Here is a 12,682-nt window from a genome sequence, read left to right as displayed (position 1 = left end):
GTTTGTCAGACCATGAGATATTCCGAAACTCGGTCTACTCACAAAATCGTCTGTAGCGTCTGAATGGTTTGGCCTACAAACTATTTATGGCAAGATGCATCTTACAAACACTTGCATGTCGGTACGAACACGTACATGATGGTTGTTTTGCTCTAAGACGCCCACAGGCCTCACAAGACTCATCTGAAGGTCCCCTGGTACCAGTTGAACAAATTAATGGAAGTATACATGGAGACTGTTTAAAGACGAAAAAGGGGTTAAAAACATGTAAAAATATAATAATTAACAAATGTTTCCTGATCTTTCTCTGAGACATATGACATATATTTTTATACTTCAAATTTAAAATCAAATAGCTAAACAATCCTTGGTATGACCTTAAAACAATTCCATATAGTTTAGTAGAAGCTCCCACCCCTGAATTATTAAATAGGCCTAATGACTAAACAACAGAACACTTAACAAATATATACAAATGAAAGGTAGAAATTGAATAGCGATTTGCACAGTGTCCAGTTGGCCATGCCAACGTTCTTCTCATCTTTGTCCACAGAGGACTGTCGTGGAAGATTCAGAATTTGTTGGTAACATATGTAAGATGTTTTATATTTATCTAATGTGGATAAGTTAATTCTCATCAGAATGGTATTTTTGTATAATGCTGTGGCGAGGTTGCAGTTATCTGTTCTATGTCAAAACTAAGTTGCATGGGCCGCTGAGAGGGGAGAGGTCAAAGTGTCATCATGTGTAAACATATCTTTCACTCCCTACCTTTTTCTAGTGGAGAAAGGAGGGTGGCAGTGTCTGGAATCATTCTATGCTCCCTCTAATGTTGTTTCTATCTTAACCTATAGCCTCATTCTCCTCTCCGTGAGTTTGTCCAGGAGTTTGTATTTAGAGTGGGTTGTATCTAAATGACAATTTGATATATGCCTGTTGATTTGGAGGATTGGTTTATGGTTCTGGGGTTTGGGAAAGGAGACAAAGCTGAACGATGAATTATGTCTATGCTGTCTGACTATGTGTGATCTTTGCTATAAAGGATCCCATTTTGCCATTGTGTGGGGACTCTCAACTTTTCATTTAGAGATACTGAAATGTTGAAAGTCAAAATGCTATAGAGCTTATATGATTAAAGATGGACTTTTATAACTAACTCTGACTTGTGTGTGTGGTCTGCTCCCATGATTTGGTAAATAGAGGAAATTTCCACGACAGGACATTCCCCGTGTTGGGATCTTTTCACTCTACTCTTCCTCCTCTTTCACTTCAATGAAAAATAACGACACCTTCATATTCAACAGTAGCCTCTTTCTCTCTCAGTATGTGGGGTGAAGAGCCGGGAAACCAGTTTCAGCTATATGTTTAATTGAGTTGCAATTGGCTGACAGACAAGCTCGTGCAGTTCTCATCACACAAACACTAAATTAACAGAGGAGAGGTCCAGTCGAGGTCCAGTCATACCTGAGACCCGTGGCAATTATGTTAGACCTGACCCAGATCCGAGACAAAAGTCCGACTTTATGACCCCGACCTGCTTCAGATCTTGGAATTTCAGGTCTGTTGAAACCTTGAAGACCTCTAGTTTAAGGTAATGGTGTCGTGATAATAGGATATTTAAGGTAATGGTGTCGTGATAATAGGATATTTAAGGTAATGGTGTCGTGATAATAGGATATTTAAGGTAATGGTGTCGTGATAATAGGATACTTAAGGTAATCCTTGCAGTTAGCTAAATGAAAGACTATATTATTCTGCACCAATGCCAAATGTCTATCAGTGCCAATACACTAGCAATAGAAAATGGATAGCTATTCTATTTGAGGCTATAGCAATTGATTGGTAATTACACACACACACTCCCAGTCTGAGAGCTCAGGGCGGTGCCCCAGTCGAGTCCTGGAGGCCGGTTTGTGGCGCTGTGCTAAAACGCTGTGATAACACTCTGAGAACGCTGTCACAGCACAACTGGGAGAACACATACACACTGCTGGATCCTGAATTGAAGCACATTTGCACTTCTGAGACATACTTAACCCATATGCTTTCTGCATGAACATGTATTTTAACCACATTTACTTCCATTGTCTGTGTGTGTGGATGAAAGTTAGTAATTTCATACGTGGTCAAACACTGCAGAGCAGCTTTAGCATGGAGTGATGCTGGAACTCCTTAACTGTTCAATGCCTTTAGCTCCAGGCAAGGTCTGCCTCCACACACACAGTCCCAAAATAACCCTGCAAATAGACAGAACCAAATTTGATCCAAAATCAAATTGAATTTTCCAGCAAACTTGATCCAAAAAAAGTTATGTCCCCCAGATCAAACAGAAGGGGGAACTAACAGAGTCACTGACCAACAACCAAAAAGAAACAGGTGGGGTTTTAGGAGAGGTTCTGAAAAACCCTCATGGGGTGTCCACTGAAAGTTGACTAGCAACAACTGGAACCTAAAAAGACACCCACCATGATCTGTAAACCCGGACGGAGTCTTTCAAGAGCTACGACCTGAAGATCAATGATGTCGTCATGATTCCACCTTGTTTTTTTCAGAGTCCCCAGTTGTTTTGAAAGCACCATAAATCCATAGAATACCAGACTTGGATGACAAAATTTGCCTATGAACAACCGCCTTGGCACCTTCCTGTTGAAGTCCAAAAATGTATTGTATGCTACTGCATAAATTATGTAATATGCCAGGGAGATATGTATACTGTATCTAAGAAAGTAATACTAAGAGTATGTTGTGTAGAAAGATGTTAGTAGCCAATGTGCATCACCCTAATAATTTACTGTTCTGACTTGGTGGTGCACATGTAGCCACCTGTTTTAGAGAAATGTAATCATCGAATATTGTAAGAGCTTTCATTGTCTGAATATATGCCCCGTTTATACTACGGTTCTGACTTGGTGTACAGGGAGAACACTGTAAGAACGGCTCAAGAACGCTTCTGTAACCCTGGCCGGACAAAAACTAAAAAACTCCAAAACTGCAAAACGCGCAGTCAAAATAGTGGGCCATGGCTACACAATGGTTAAACATATTGACATTTTGGTCATTTAGCAGACTCTCTTATCCAGAGCCACTTACAGTTAGTGAGTCATTTAGCAGACTCTCATATTTTTATTTATTTATTTTATTTCACCTTTATTTAACCAGGTAGGCAAGTTGAGAATAAGTTCTCATTTACAATTGCGACCAGGCCAAGATAAAGCAAAGCAGTTCGACACATACAACGACACACTCCAAGTTACACATGGAGTAAAACAAACATACAGTCAATAATACAGTATAAACAAGTCTATATACGATGTGAGCAAATGAGGTGAGATAAGGGAGGTAAAGGCAAAAAAAGTCCATGGTGGCAAAGTAAATACAATATAGCAAGTAAAACACTGGAATGGTAGATTTGCAATGGAAGAATGTGCAAAGTAGAAATAAAAATAATGGGGTGCAAAGGAGCAAAATAAATAAATGAAATACAGTAGGGAAAGAGGTAGTTGTTTGGGCTAAATTATAGGTGGGCTATGTACAGGTGCAGTAATCTATGAGCTGCTCTGACAGTTGGTGCTTAAAGCTAGTGAGGGAGATAAGTGTTTCCAGTTTCAGAGATTTTTGTAGTTCGTTCCAGTCATTGGCAGCAGAGAACTGGAAGGAGAGGCAACTTCAAACATCGGCTATCTGAGCAGCTAACCGATCGCTGCAGCTGTACATAGTCTATCGGTAAATAGCCCACCCAATTTTACCTACCTCTTCCCCATACTGTTTATATTTATTTACTTTTCTGCTCTTTTGCACACCAATATCTCTACCTGTACATGACCATCTGATCATTTATCACTCCAGTGTTAATCTGCAAAATTGTAATTATTCGCCTACCTCCTCATGCCTTTTGCACACAATGTATATAGACTCTCTTTTTTTCTACTGTGTTATTGACTTGTTAATTGTTTACTCCATGTGTAACTCTGTGTTGTTGTCTGTTCACACTGCTATGCTTTATCTTGGCCAGGTCGCAGTTGCAAATGAGAACTTGTTCTCAACTAGCCTACCTGGTAAAAAAAAAGGTGAAATAAAAAAATAAAAAAAATAAAAAAAAGAGTAATTTAGCATACTCTCTGATCCAGAGTCACTACAGTAGTGAGTAATTTAGCAGACTCTCTGATCCAGAGACACTACAGTAGTGAGTCATTTAACAGACTCTCTGATCCAGAGCCACTACAGTAGTGAGTCATTTAGCAGACGCTCTGATCCAGAGCCACTTACAGTAGTGAGTCATTTAGCAGACGCTCTGATCCAGAGCCACTACAGTAGTGAGTCATTTAGCAGACGCTCTGATCCAGAGCCACTTACAGTAGTGAGTCATTTAGCAGACACTCTGATCCAGAGCCACTTACAGTAGTGAGTCATTTAGCAGACGCTCTGATCCAGAGCCACTTACAGTAGTGAGTCATTTAGCAGACGCTCTGATCCAGAGCCACTACAGTAGTGAGTCATTTAGCAGACGCTCTGATCCAGAGCCACTTACAGTAGTGAGTCATTTAGCAGACACTCTGATCCAGAGCCACTTACAGTAGTGAGTCATTTAGCAGACACTCTGATCCAGAGCCACTTACAGTAGTGAGTCATTTAGCAGACGCTCTGATCCAGAGCCACTTACAGTAGTGAGTCATTTAGCAGACGCTCTGATCCAGAGCCACTTACAGTAGTGAGTCATTTAGCAGACGCTCTGATCCAGAGCCACTTACAGTCAGTCATTCATCTTAAGAACGGCTCAAATAGTCATAAATATTTCAAAAACTAAAAGCATTGTATTTGGGACAAATCATTCACGAAACACTTAACCTCAACTAAATATTGTAATGAATAATGTGGAAATTGAGCAAGTTGAAGTGACTAAACTGCTTGGAGTAAATCTGGTTTGTAAAATCATGGTCAAAACATTTTGATACAAAGGTAGCTAAGATGGTGAGAAGTCTGTCCATAATAAAGCACTGCTCTGCCTTCTTAACAACACTATCAACAAGGCAGGTCCTACAAGACCTAGTTTTGTCGCACCTGGACTACCGTTCAGTCGTTTGGTCAGGTGCCACAAAGAGGGACTTAGAAAAATGACAATTGGCTCAGAACAGGTTAGCACGGCTGGCCCTTAAATGTATGCAGAGATCTAACATTAATTATATGCATGTCAATCTATCCTGGTTTGAAGTGGAGGAGAGATTGACTTCATCACTACTTCTTTTTGTAAGTAGTGTTGACAGGCTGAATGCATCAAGCTGTCTGTTTAAACTACCAGCACACAGCTTGGACACCCATGTATACCCCAAAAGACATCTCTTCACAATCTCAGAACAGTCTAGAACAGACTATGGGAGGCGCACAGTAGAATATAGGGCCATGACTTCGTGGAACTCTATTCCACATCCGTAGAATCAGATATAAAAAACAGATACAAATTCACCTTATGGAACAACTTGGACTGTGAAGAGAGCACACACACACGCGCACGCACGCACGCACACACGTACCAACACGCATACGCTAGCACACAAACTCTACCCGGATAAAGCACTAAATAAACTTCAGTTAGTGCTAAACACGGCTGCTAGAATCTTGACTAAAACCAAAAATAAATGGCTTCCTGTTAAGGTAATGGCTGATTTCAAAGTTTTACTGCTAACCTACAAAGCATTACAGGGGCTTGCTCCTACATATCTTTCCGATTTGGTCCTGCCTACATACCTACACGCTAAGCAAACAGCTGGAGACAGGGCATTCTACTATATTGTTCTCCATTATTATGGAATGGTCTGCCTACCCATGTAATAGACGCAGACTCGGTCTCAACCTTTAAGTCTTTACTGAAGACTTATCTCTTCAGTAGGTCCTATGATTGAGTGTAGTTTGGCCTCTTAACCCTATTACAGGGGCTGAGTCACTGGCTTACTGGTGCCCTTCCATGCCGTCCCTAGGAGGTGTGCGTCACTTGAGTGGGTTGAGTCACTGACGTGATCTTCCTGTCTGGGTTGGCGCCCCCCTTGGGTTGTGCCGTGGCGGAGATCTGTGGGCTATATCAAATCAAATCAAATTTATTTATATAGCCCTTCGTACATCAGCTGATATCCCAAAGTGCTGTACAGAAACCCAGCCTAAAACCCCAAACAGCAAGCAATGCAGGTGTGGAAGCACGGTGGCTAGGAAAAACTCCCTAGAAAGGCCAAAACCTAGGAAGAAACCTAGAGAGGAACCAGGCTATGTGGGGTGGTCAGTCCTCTTCTGGCTGTGCCGGGTGGAGATTATAACAGAACATGGCCAAGATGTTCAAATGTTCATAAATGACCAGCATGGTCCAATAATAATAAGGCAGAACAGTTGAAACTGGAGCAGCAGCACGGCCAGGTGGACTGGGGACAGCAAGGAGTCATCATGTCAGGTAGTCCTGAGGCATGGTCCTAGGGCTCAGGTCCTCCGAGAGAGAGAAAGAGAGAATTAGAGAGAGCACACTTAAATTCACACAGGACACCGAATAGGACAGGAGAAGTACTCCAGATATAACAAACTGACCCTAGCCCCCCGACACATAAACTACTGCAGCATAAATACTGGAGGCTGAGACAGGAGGGGTCAGGAGACACTGTGGCCCCATCCGAGGACACCTCCGGACAGGACCAAACAGGAAAGATATAACACCACCCACTTTGCCAAAGCACAGCCTCCACAACACTAGAGGGATATCTTCAACCACCAACTTACCATCCTGAGACAAGGCCGAGTATAGCCCACAAAGATCTCCGCCAAGGCACAACCCATGCGGGGGGCGCCAACCCAGACAGGAAGATCACATCAGTGACTCAACCCACTCAAGTGACGCACCCCTCCCAGGGACGGTATGAAAGAGCCCCAGTAAGCGAGTGACTCAAATCAAATCAAATTTTATTTGTCACATACACATGGTTAGCAGATGTTAATGCGAGTGTAGCGAAATGCTTGTGCTTCTAGTTCCGACTCAGCCCCTGTAATAGGGTTAGAGGCAGAGAATCCCAGTGGAAAGAGGGGAACCGGCCAGGCAGAGACAGCAAGGGCGGTTCGTTGCTCCAGAGCCTTTCCGTTCACCTTCCCACTCCTGGGCCAGACTACACTCAATCATATGACCCACTGAAGAGATGAGTCTTCAGTAAAGACTTAAAGGTTGAGACCGAGTTTGCGTCTCTGACATGGGTAGGCACACCATTCCATAAAAATGGAGCTCTATAGGAGAAAGCCCTGCCTCCAGCTGTTTGCTTAGAAATTCCAAGGACAATTAGGAGGCCTGCGTCTTGTGACCGTAGCGTACGTGTAGGTATGTACGGCAGGACCAAATCAGAGAGATAGGTAAGAGCAAGCCCATGTAATGCTTTGTAGGTTAGCAGTAAAACCTTGAAATCAGCCCTTGCCTTGACAGGAAGCCAGTGTAGGGAGGCTAGCACTGGAGTAATATGATCTTTTTTTTTGGTTCTAGTCAGGATTCTAGCAGCCGTATTTAGCACTAAATGAAGTTTATTTAGTGCTTTATCCAGGTAGCCGGAAAGTAAAGCATTGTAGTAGTCTAACCTAGAAGTGACAAAAGCATGGATTCATTTTTCTGCATAATTTTTGGACAGAAAGTTTCAGATTTTTGCAATGTTACGTAGCTGGAAAAAAGCTGTCCTTGAAATGGTCTTGATATGTTCTTCAAAAGAGAGATCAGGGTCTAGAGTAACGCCGAGGTCCTTCACAGTTTTATTTGAGATGACTATACAACCATTAATATTAATTGTCAGATTCAACAGAAGATCTCTTTGTTTCTTGGGATCTAGAACAAGCATCTCTGTTTTGTCTGAGTTTAAAAGTAGAAAGTTTGCAGCCATCCACTTCCTTATGTCTGAAACACATGCTTCTAGCGAGGGCAATTTTGGGGCTTCACCATGTTTCATTGAAATGTACAGCTGTGTGTCATCCGCATAGCAGTGAAAGTTAACATTATATTTTCAAATGACATCCCCAAGAGGTAAAATATATAGTGAAAACAATAGTGGTCCTAAAACGGAACCTTGAGGAACACTGAAATTTACAGTTGATTTGTCAGAGGACAAACCATTCACAGAGACATACTGATATCTTTCTGACAGATAAGATCTAAACCAGGCCAGAACTTGTCAATTTGGGTTTCCAATATCTCCAAAAGAATGTGGTGATCGATGGAATCAAAAGCAGCACTAAGGTCTAGGAGCACGAGGACAGATGCAGAGCCTCGGTCTGATGCCATTAAAAGGTCATTTACCACCTTCACAAGTGCAGTCTCAGTGCTATGATGGGGTCTAAAACCAGACTGAAGCATTTCATATACATTGTTTGTCTTCAGGAAGGCAGTGAGTTGCTGCGCAACAGACTTTTCTAAAATTTTAGAGAGGAATGGAAGATTCGATATAGGCCGATATTTTTTTATATTTTCTGGGTCAAGGTTTGGCTTTTTCAAGAGAGGCTTTATTACTGCCACTTTTAGTGAGTTTGGTACACATCCGGTGGATAAAGAGCCGTTTATTATGTTCAACATAGGAGGGCCAAGCACAGGAAGCAGCTCTTTCAGTAGTTTAGTTGGAATAGGGTCCAGTATGCAGCTTGAAGGTTTAGAGGCCATGATTATTTTCATCAATGTGTCAAGAGATATAGTACTAAAACACTTGAGCGTCTCTCTTGATCCTAGGTCCTGGCAGAGTTGTGCAGACTCAGGACAACTGAGCTTTGAAGGAATACGCAGATTTATCACTGAATGTATCACTGCTGAAGTGAAAGCCATCCTCTCTTGGGGAATGCTGCTTTTTAGTTAGCTTTGCGACAGTATCAAAAAGGAATTTCGGATTGTTCTTATTTTCTTCAATTAAGTTAGAAAAATAGGATGACCGAGCAGCAGTAAGGGATCTTCGGTACTGCACGGTACTGTCTTTCCAAGCTAGTAGGAAGACTTCCAGTTTGGTGTGGCGCCATTTCCGTTCCAATTTTCTGGAAGCTTGCTTCAGAGCTCGGGTATTTTCTGTGTACCAGTGAGCTAGTTTGTTATGATAAACGTTTTTAGTTTTTAGGGGTGCAACTGCATCTAGGGTATTGCGCAAGGTTAAATTGAGTTCCTCAGTTAGGTGGTTAACTGTTTTTTGTCCTTGGGTAGACAGGGAATCTGGAAGGACATCAAGGAATCTTTGTGTTGTCTATGAATTTATAGCACGACTTTTGATGTTCCTTGGTTGGGGTCTGATCAGATTATTTGTTGCAATTGCAAACGTAATAAAATGGTGGTCCGATAGTCCAGGATTATGAGGAAAAACATTAAGATCCACAACATTTATTCCATGGGACAAAACTAGGTTCAGAGTATGACTGTGACAGTGAGTGGCTCCAGAGACATGTTGGACAAAACCCACTGAGTCGATGATAGCTCCGAAAGCCTTTTGGAGTGGGTCTGTGGACTTTTCCATGTGAATATTAAAGTCACCAAAGATTAGAATATTATTAGAATACTATCTGCCGATAGGAATTCAGGGAACTCAATGAGGAACTCTGTATATGGCCCAGGAGGCCTGCAAACAGTAGCATTAAAAAGTGATTAGGCTGCATAGATTTCATGACTAGAAGCTCAAAAGACGAAAACATCTTTTTTTTTTTTTTTTTTTTTTTTTTTTTGTAAATTGAAATTTGCTATCGTAAATGTTATCAACACCTCCGCCTTTGCGGGATGCACGGGGGATATGGTCACTAGTGTAGCCAGGAGGTGAGGTCTCATTTAACACAGTAAATTCATCAGGCTTAAGCTGTGTTTCAGTCAGGCCAATCGCATCAAGATTATGATCATTGACTATAATTGCCTTTGAAGTAAGGATCTAACATTAAGTAGCCCTATTTTGAGATGTGAGGTATCATGATCTTTCAATAATGACAGGAATGGAGGAGGTCTTTATCCTAGTGAGATTGCTAAGGCGAACACCGCCATGTTTAGTTTTGCCCAACCTAGGTCGAGGCACAGACACGGTCTCAATGGGGATAGCAGAGCTGACTACACTGACTGTGCTAGTGGCAGACTCCACTATACTGGCAGGCTGGCTAACAGCCTGCTGCCTGGCCTGCACCCTATTTCATTGTGGAGCTAGAGGAGTTAGAGCCCTGTCTATGTTGGTAGATAAGATGAGAGCACCCCTCCAGCTAGGATGGAGTTCGTCACTCCTCAGCAGGGCAGGCTTGGTCCTGTTTGAGGGTGAGTCCCAGAAAGAGGGCCAATTATCTAAAAATGTTATCTTTTGAGAGGGCCAGAAAACAGTTTTCAACCAGCGATTGAGTTGTGAGACTCTGCTGTAGAGCTCATCACTCCCCCTAACTGGGAGGGGGCCAGAGACAATTACTCGATGCCAACACATCTTTCTAGCTGATTTACACGCTTTCTAGCTGATTTGCACATGTTGCGCTTGGTGATCTCTGACTGTGTCATCCTAACATCGTTGGTGCCGACGTGGATAACAATATCTCTATACTCTCTACACTCACCAGTTTTAGCTTTAGCCAGCACCATCTTCAGATTAGCCTTAATGTCGGTAGCCCTGCCCCCTGGTAAACAGTGTATGATCGCTGGATGATTCATTTTAAGTCTAATACTGCGGGTAATGGAGTCGCCAATGACTAGAGTTTTCAATTTGCCAGAGCTAATGGTGGGAAGCTTCGGCGTCTCAGACCCCGTAACGGGAGGAGTAGCGACAAGAGAAGGCTCGGCCTCTGACTCCAACTCACTGCTTAATGGGGAAAACCGGTTGAAAGTTTCTGTCGGCTGAATGAGCGACACCGGTTGAGCATTCCTACAGCATTTCCTTCCAGAAAGCGTGAGGAAGTTGTCCGGCTGTGGGGACAGTGCGAGGGGATTTATACTAACGTTACTATCTGTACTTACTGGTGGCACAGACACTGTTTCATTCTTTCCTACACTGAAATGACCCTTTACTAACGGTTGCGTCGGAAGCTGGGCTTGTAGCACAGCTATCCTCGCCGTAAGGCGATCATTCTCCTGTATATTATGAGTACAGCGACTGCAATTAGAAGGCATCATGTTAATGTTATTACTTAGCTTCGGCTGACAAACCATGGTCCTGACGAACCATGTCCAGATAAAGTGTCCGTGAAAAAGTTGATCCTAGGTCCTGGCAGAGTTGTGTGAAAAAGTTGAGGGAAAAAACAAAAATATAAATGGTAATTAAAAAGTAAAAACCGTAAAGTTGTCAGGTAGCAAAATAGGTTGGCAACAAAACGCACAGCAACACGTAAACAAGTCTGCAAGTTGACACACACAGTCAGTTAGGAAAGCAAAGGCCAGTTAATTCAAACAGAAATTTGCATCCTGTATATCTAACTCCAAAAAGTTATGGGACACTGTAAAGTCCATGGAGAACAAGAGCACCTCCTCCAGGCTGCCCACTGCACTGAGGCTAGGTAATACGGTCACCACCGATAAATCCATGATAATCGAAAACATCAACAAGCATTTCTCAACGGCTGGCCATGCCTTCCTCCTGGCTACTCCAACCTCGGCCAACAGCTCCACCCCCCTGCAGCTACTCGCCCAAGCCTCCACAGCTTCTCCTTTACCTAAATCCAGATAGCAGATGTTCTGAAAGAGCTGCAAAATCTGGACCTGTACAAATCAGCTGGGCTTGACAATCTGGACCCTCTATTTCTTAAACTATCCCCCGCCATTGTCGCAACCCCTATTACCAGCCTGTTCAACCTCTCTTTCATATCGTCTGAGATCCCCAAGGACTGGGAAGCTGCCGCGGTCATCCCCCTCTTCAAAGGGGGAGACACCCTGGACCCAAACTGTTACAGACCTATATCCATCCTGCCCTGCCTATCTAAGGTCTTCGAAAGCCAAGTCAACAAACAGATTACTGACCATCTCAAATGCCACCGTACCTTCTCCGCTGTGCAATCTGGTTTCCGAGCCTGTCACGGGTGCACCTCAGCCACATTAAAGGTACTAAACGATATCATAACCGCCATCGATAATAGACAGTACTGTGCAGCCGTCTTCATCGACCTGGCCAAGGCTTTCGACTCTGTCAATCACCATATTCTTATCAGCAGACTCAGTAGCCTCGGTTTTTCTAATGACTGCCTTGCCTGGTTCTCCAACTACTTTGCAGACAGAGTTCAGTGTGTCAAATCGGAGGGCATGTTGCCCGGTCCTCTGGCAGTCTCTATGGGGGTGCCACAGGGTTCAATTCTCGGGCCAACTCTTTTCTCTGTATATATCAATGATGTTGCTCTTGCTGCGGGCGATTCCCTGATCCACCTCTACGCAGACGACACCATTCTGTATACTTATGGCCCTTTCTTGGACACTGTGCTATCTAACCTCCAAACGAGCTTCAATGCCATACAACACTCCTCCCATGGCCTCCAACTGCTCTTAACCGCTAGTAAAACCAAATGCATGCTTTTCAACCGTTCGCTGCCTGCACCCGCACACCCGACTAGCACCACCACCCTGGATGGTTCCGACCTAGAATATGTGGACATCTATAAGTACCTAGGTGTCTGGCTAGACTGTAAACTCTCCTTCCAGACTCATATCAAACATCTCCAATCCAAAATCAAATCTAGAATCGGCTTTCCATTTTGCAAAAAAGCCTCC

The sequence above is a fragment of the Oncorhynchus tshawytscha genome, linkage group LG05, assembly GCF_018296145.1.
Source record: "Oncorhynchus tshawytscha isolate Ot180627B linkage group LG05, Otsh_v2.0, whole genome shotgun sequence".
Classification (NCBI taxonomy): domain Eukaryota; kingdom Metazoa; phylum Chordata; class Actinopteri; order Salmoniformes; family Salmonidae; genus Oncorhynchus; species Oncorhynchus tshawytscha.
The sequence above is the reverse complement of the archived record's forward strand: the minus strand, read 5'-3'. Positions refer to the sequence as shown.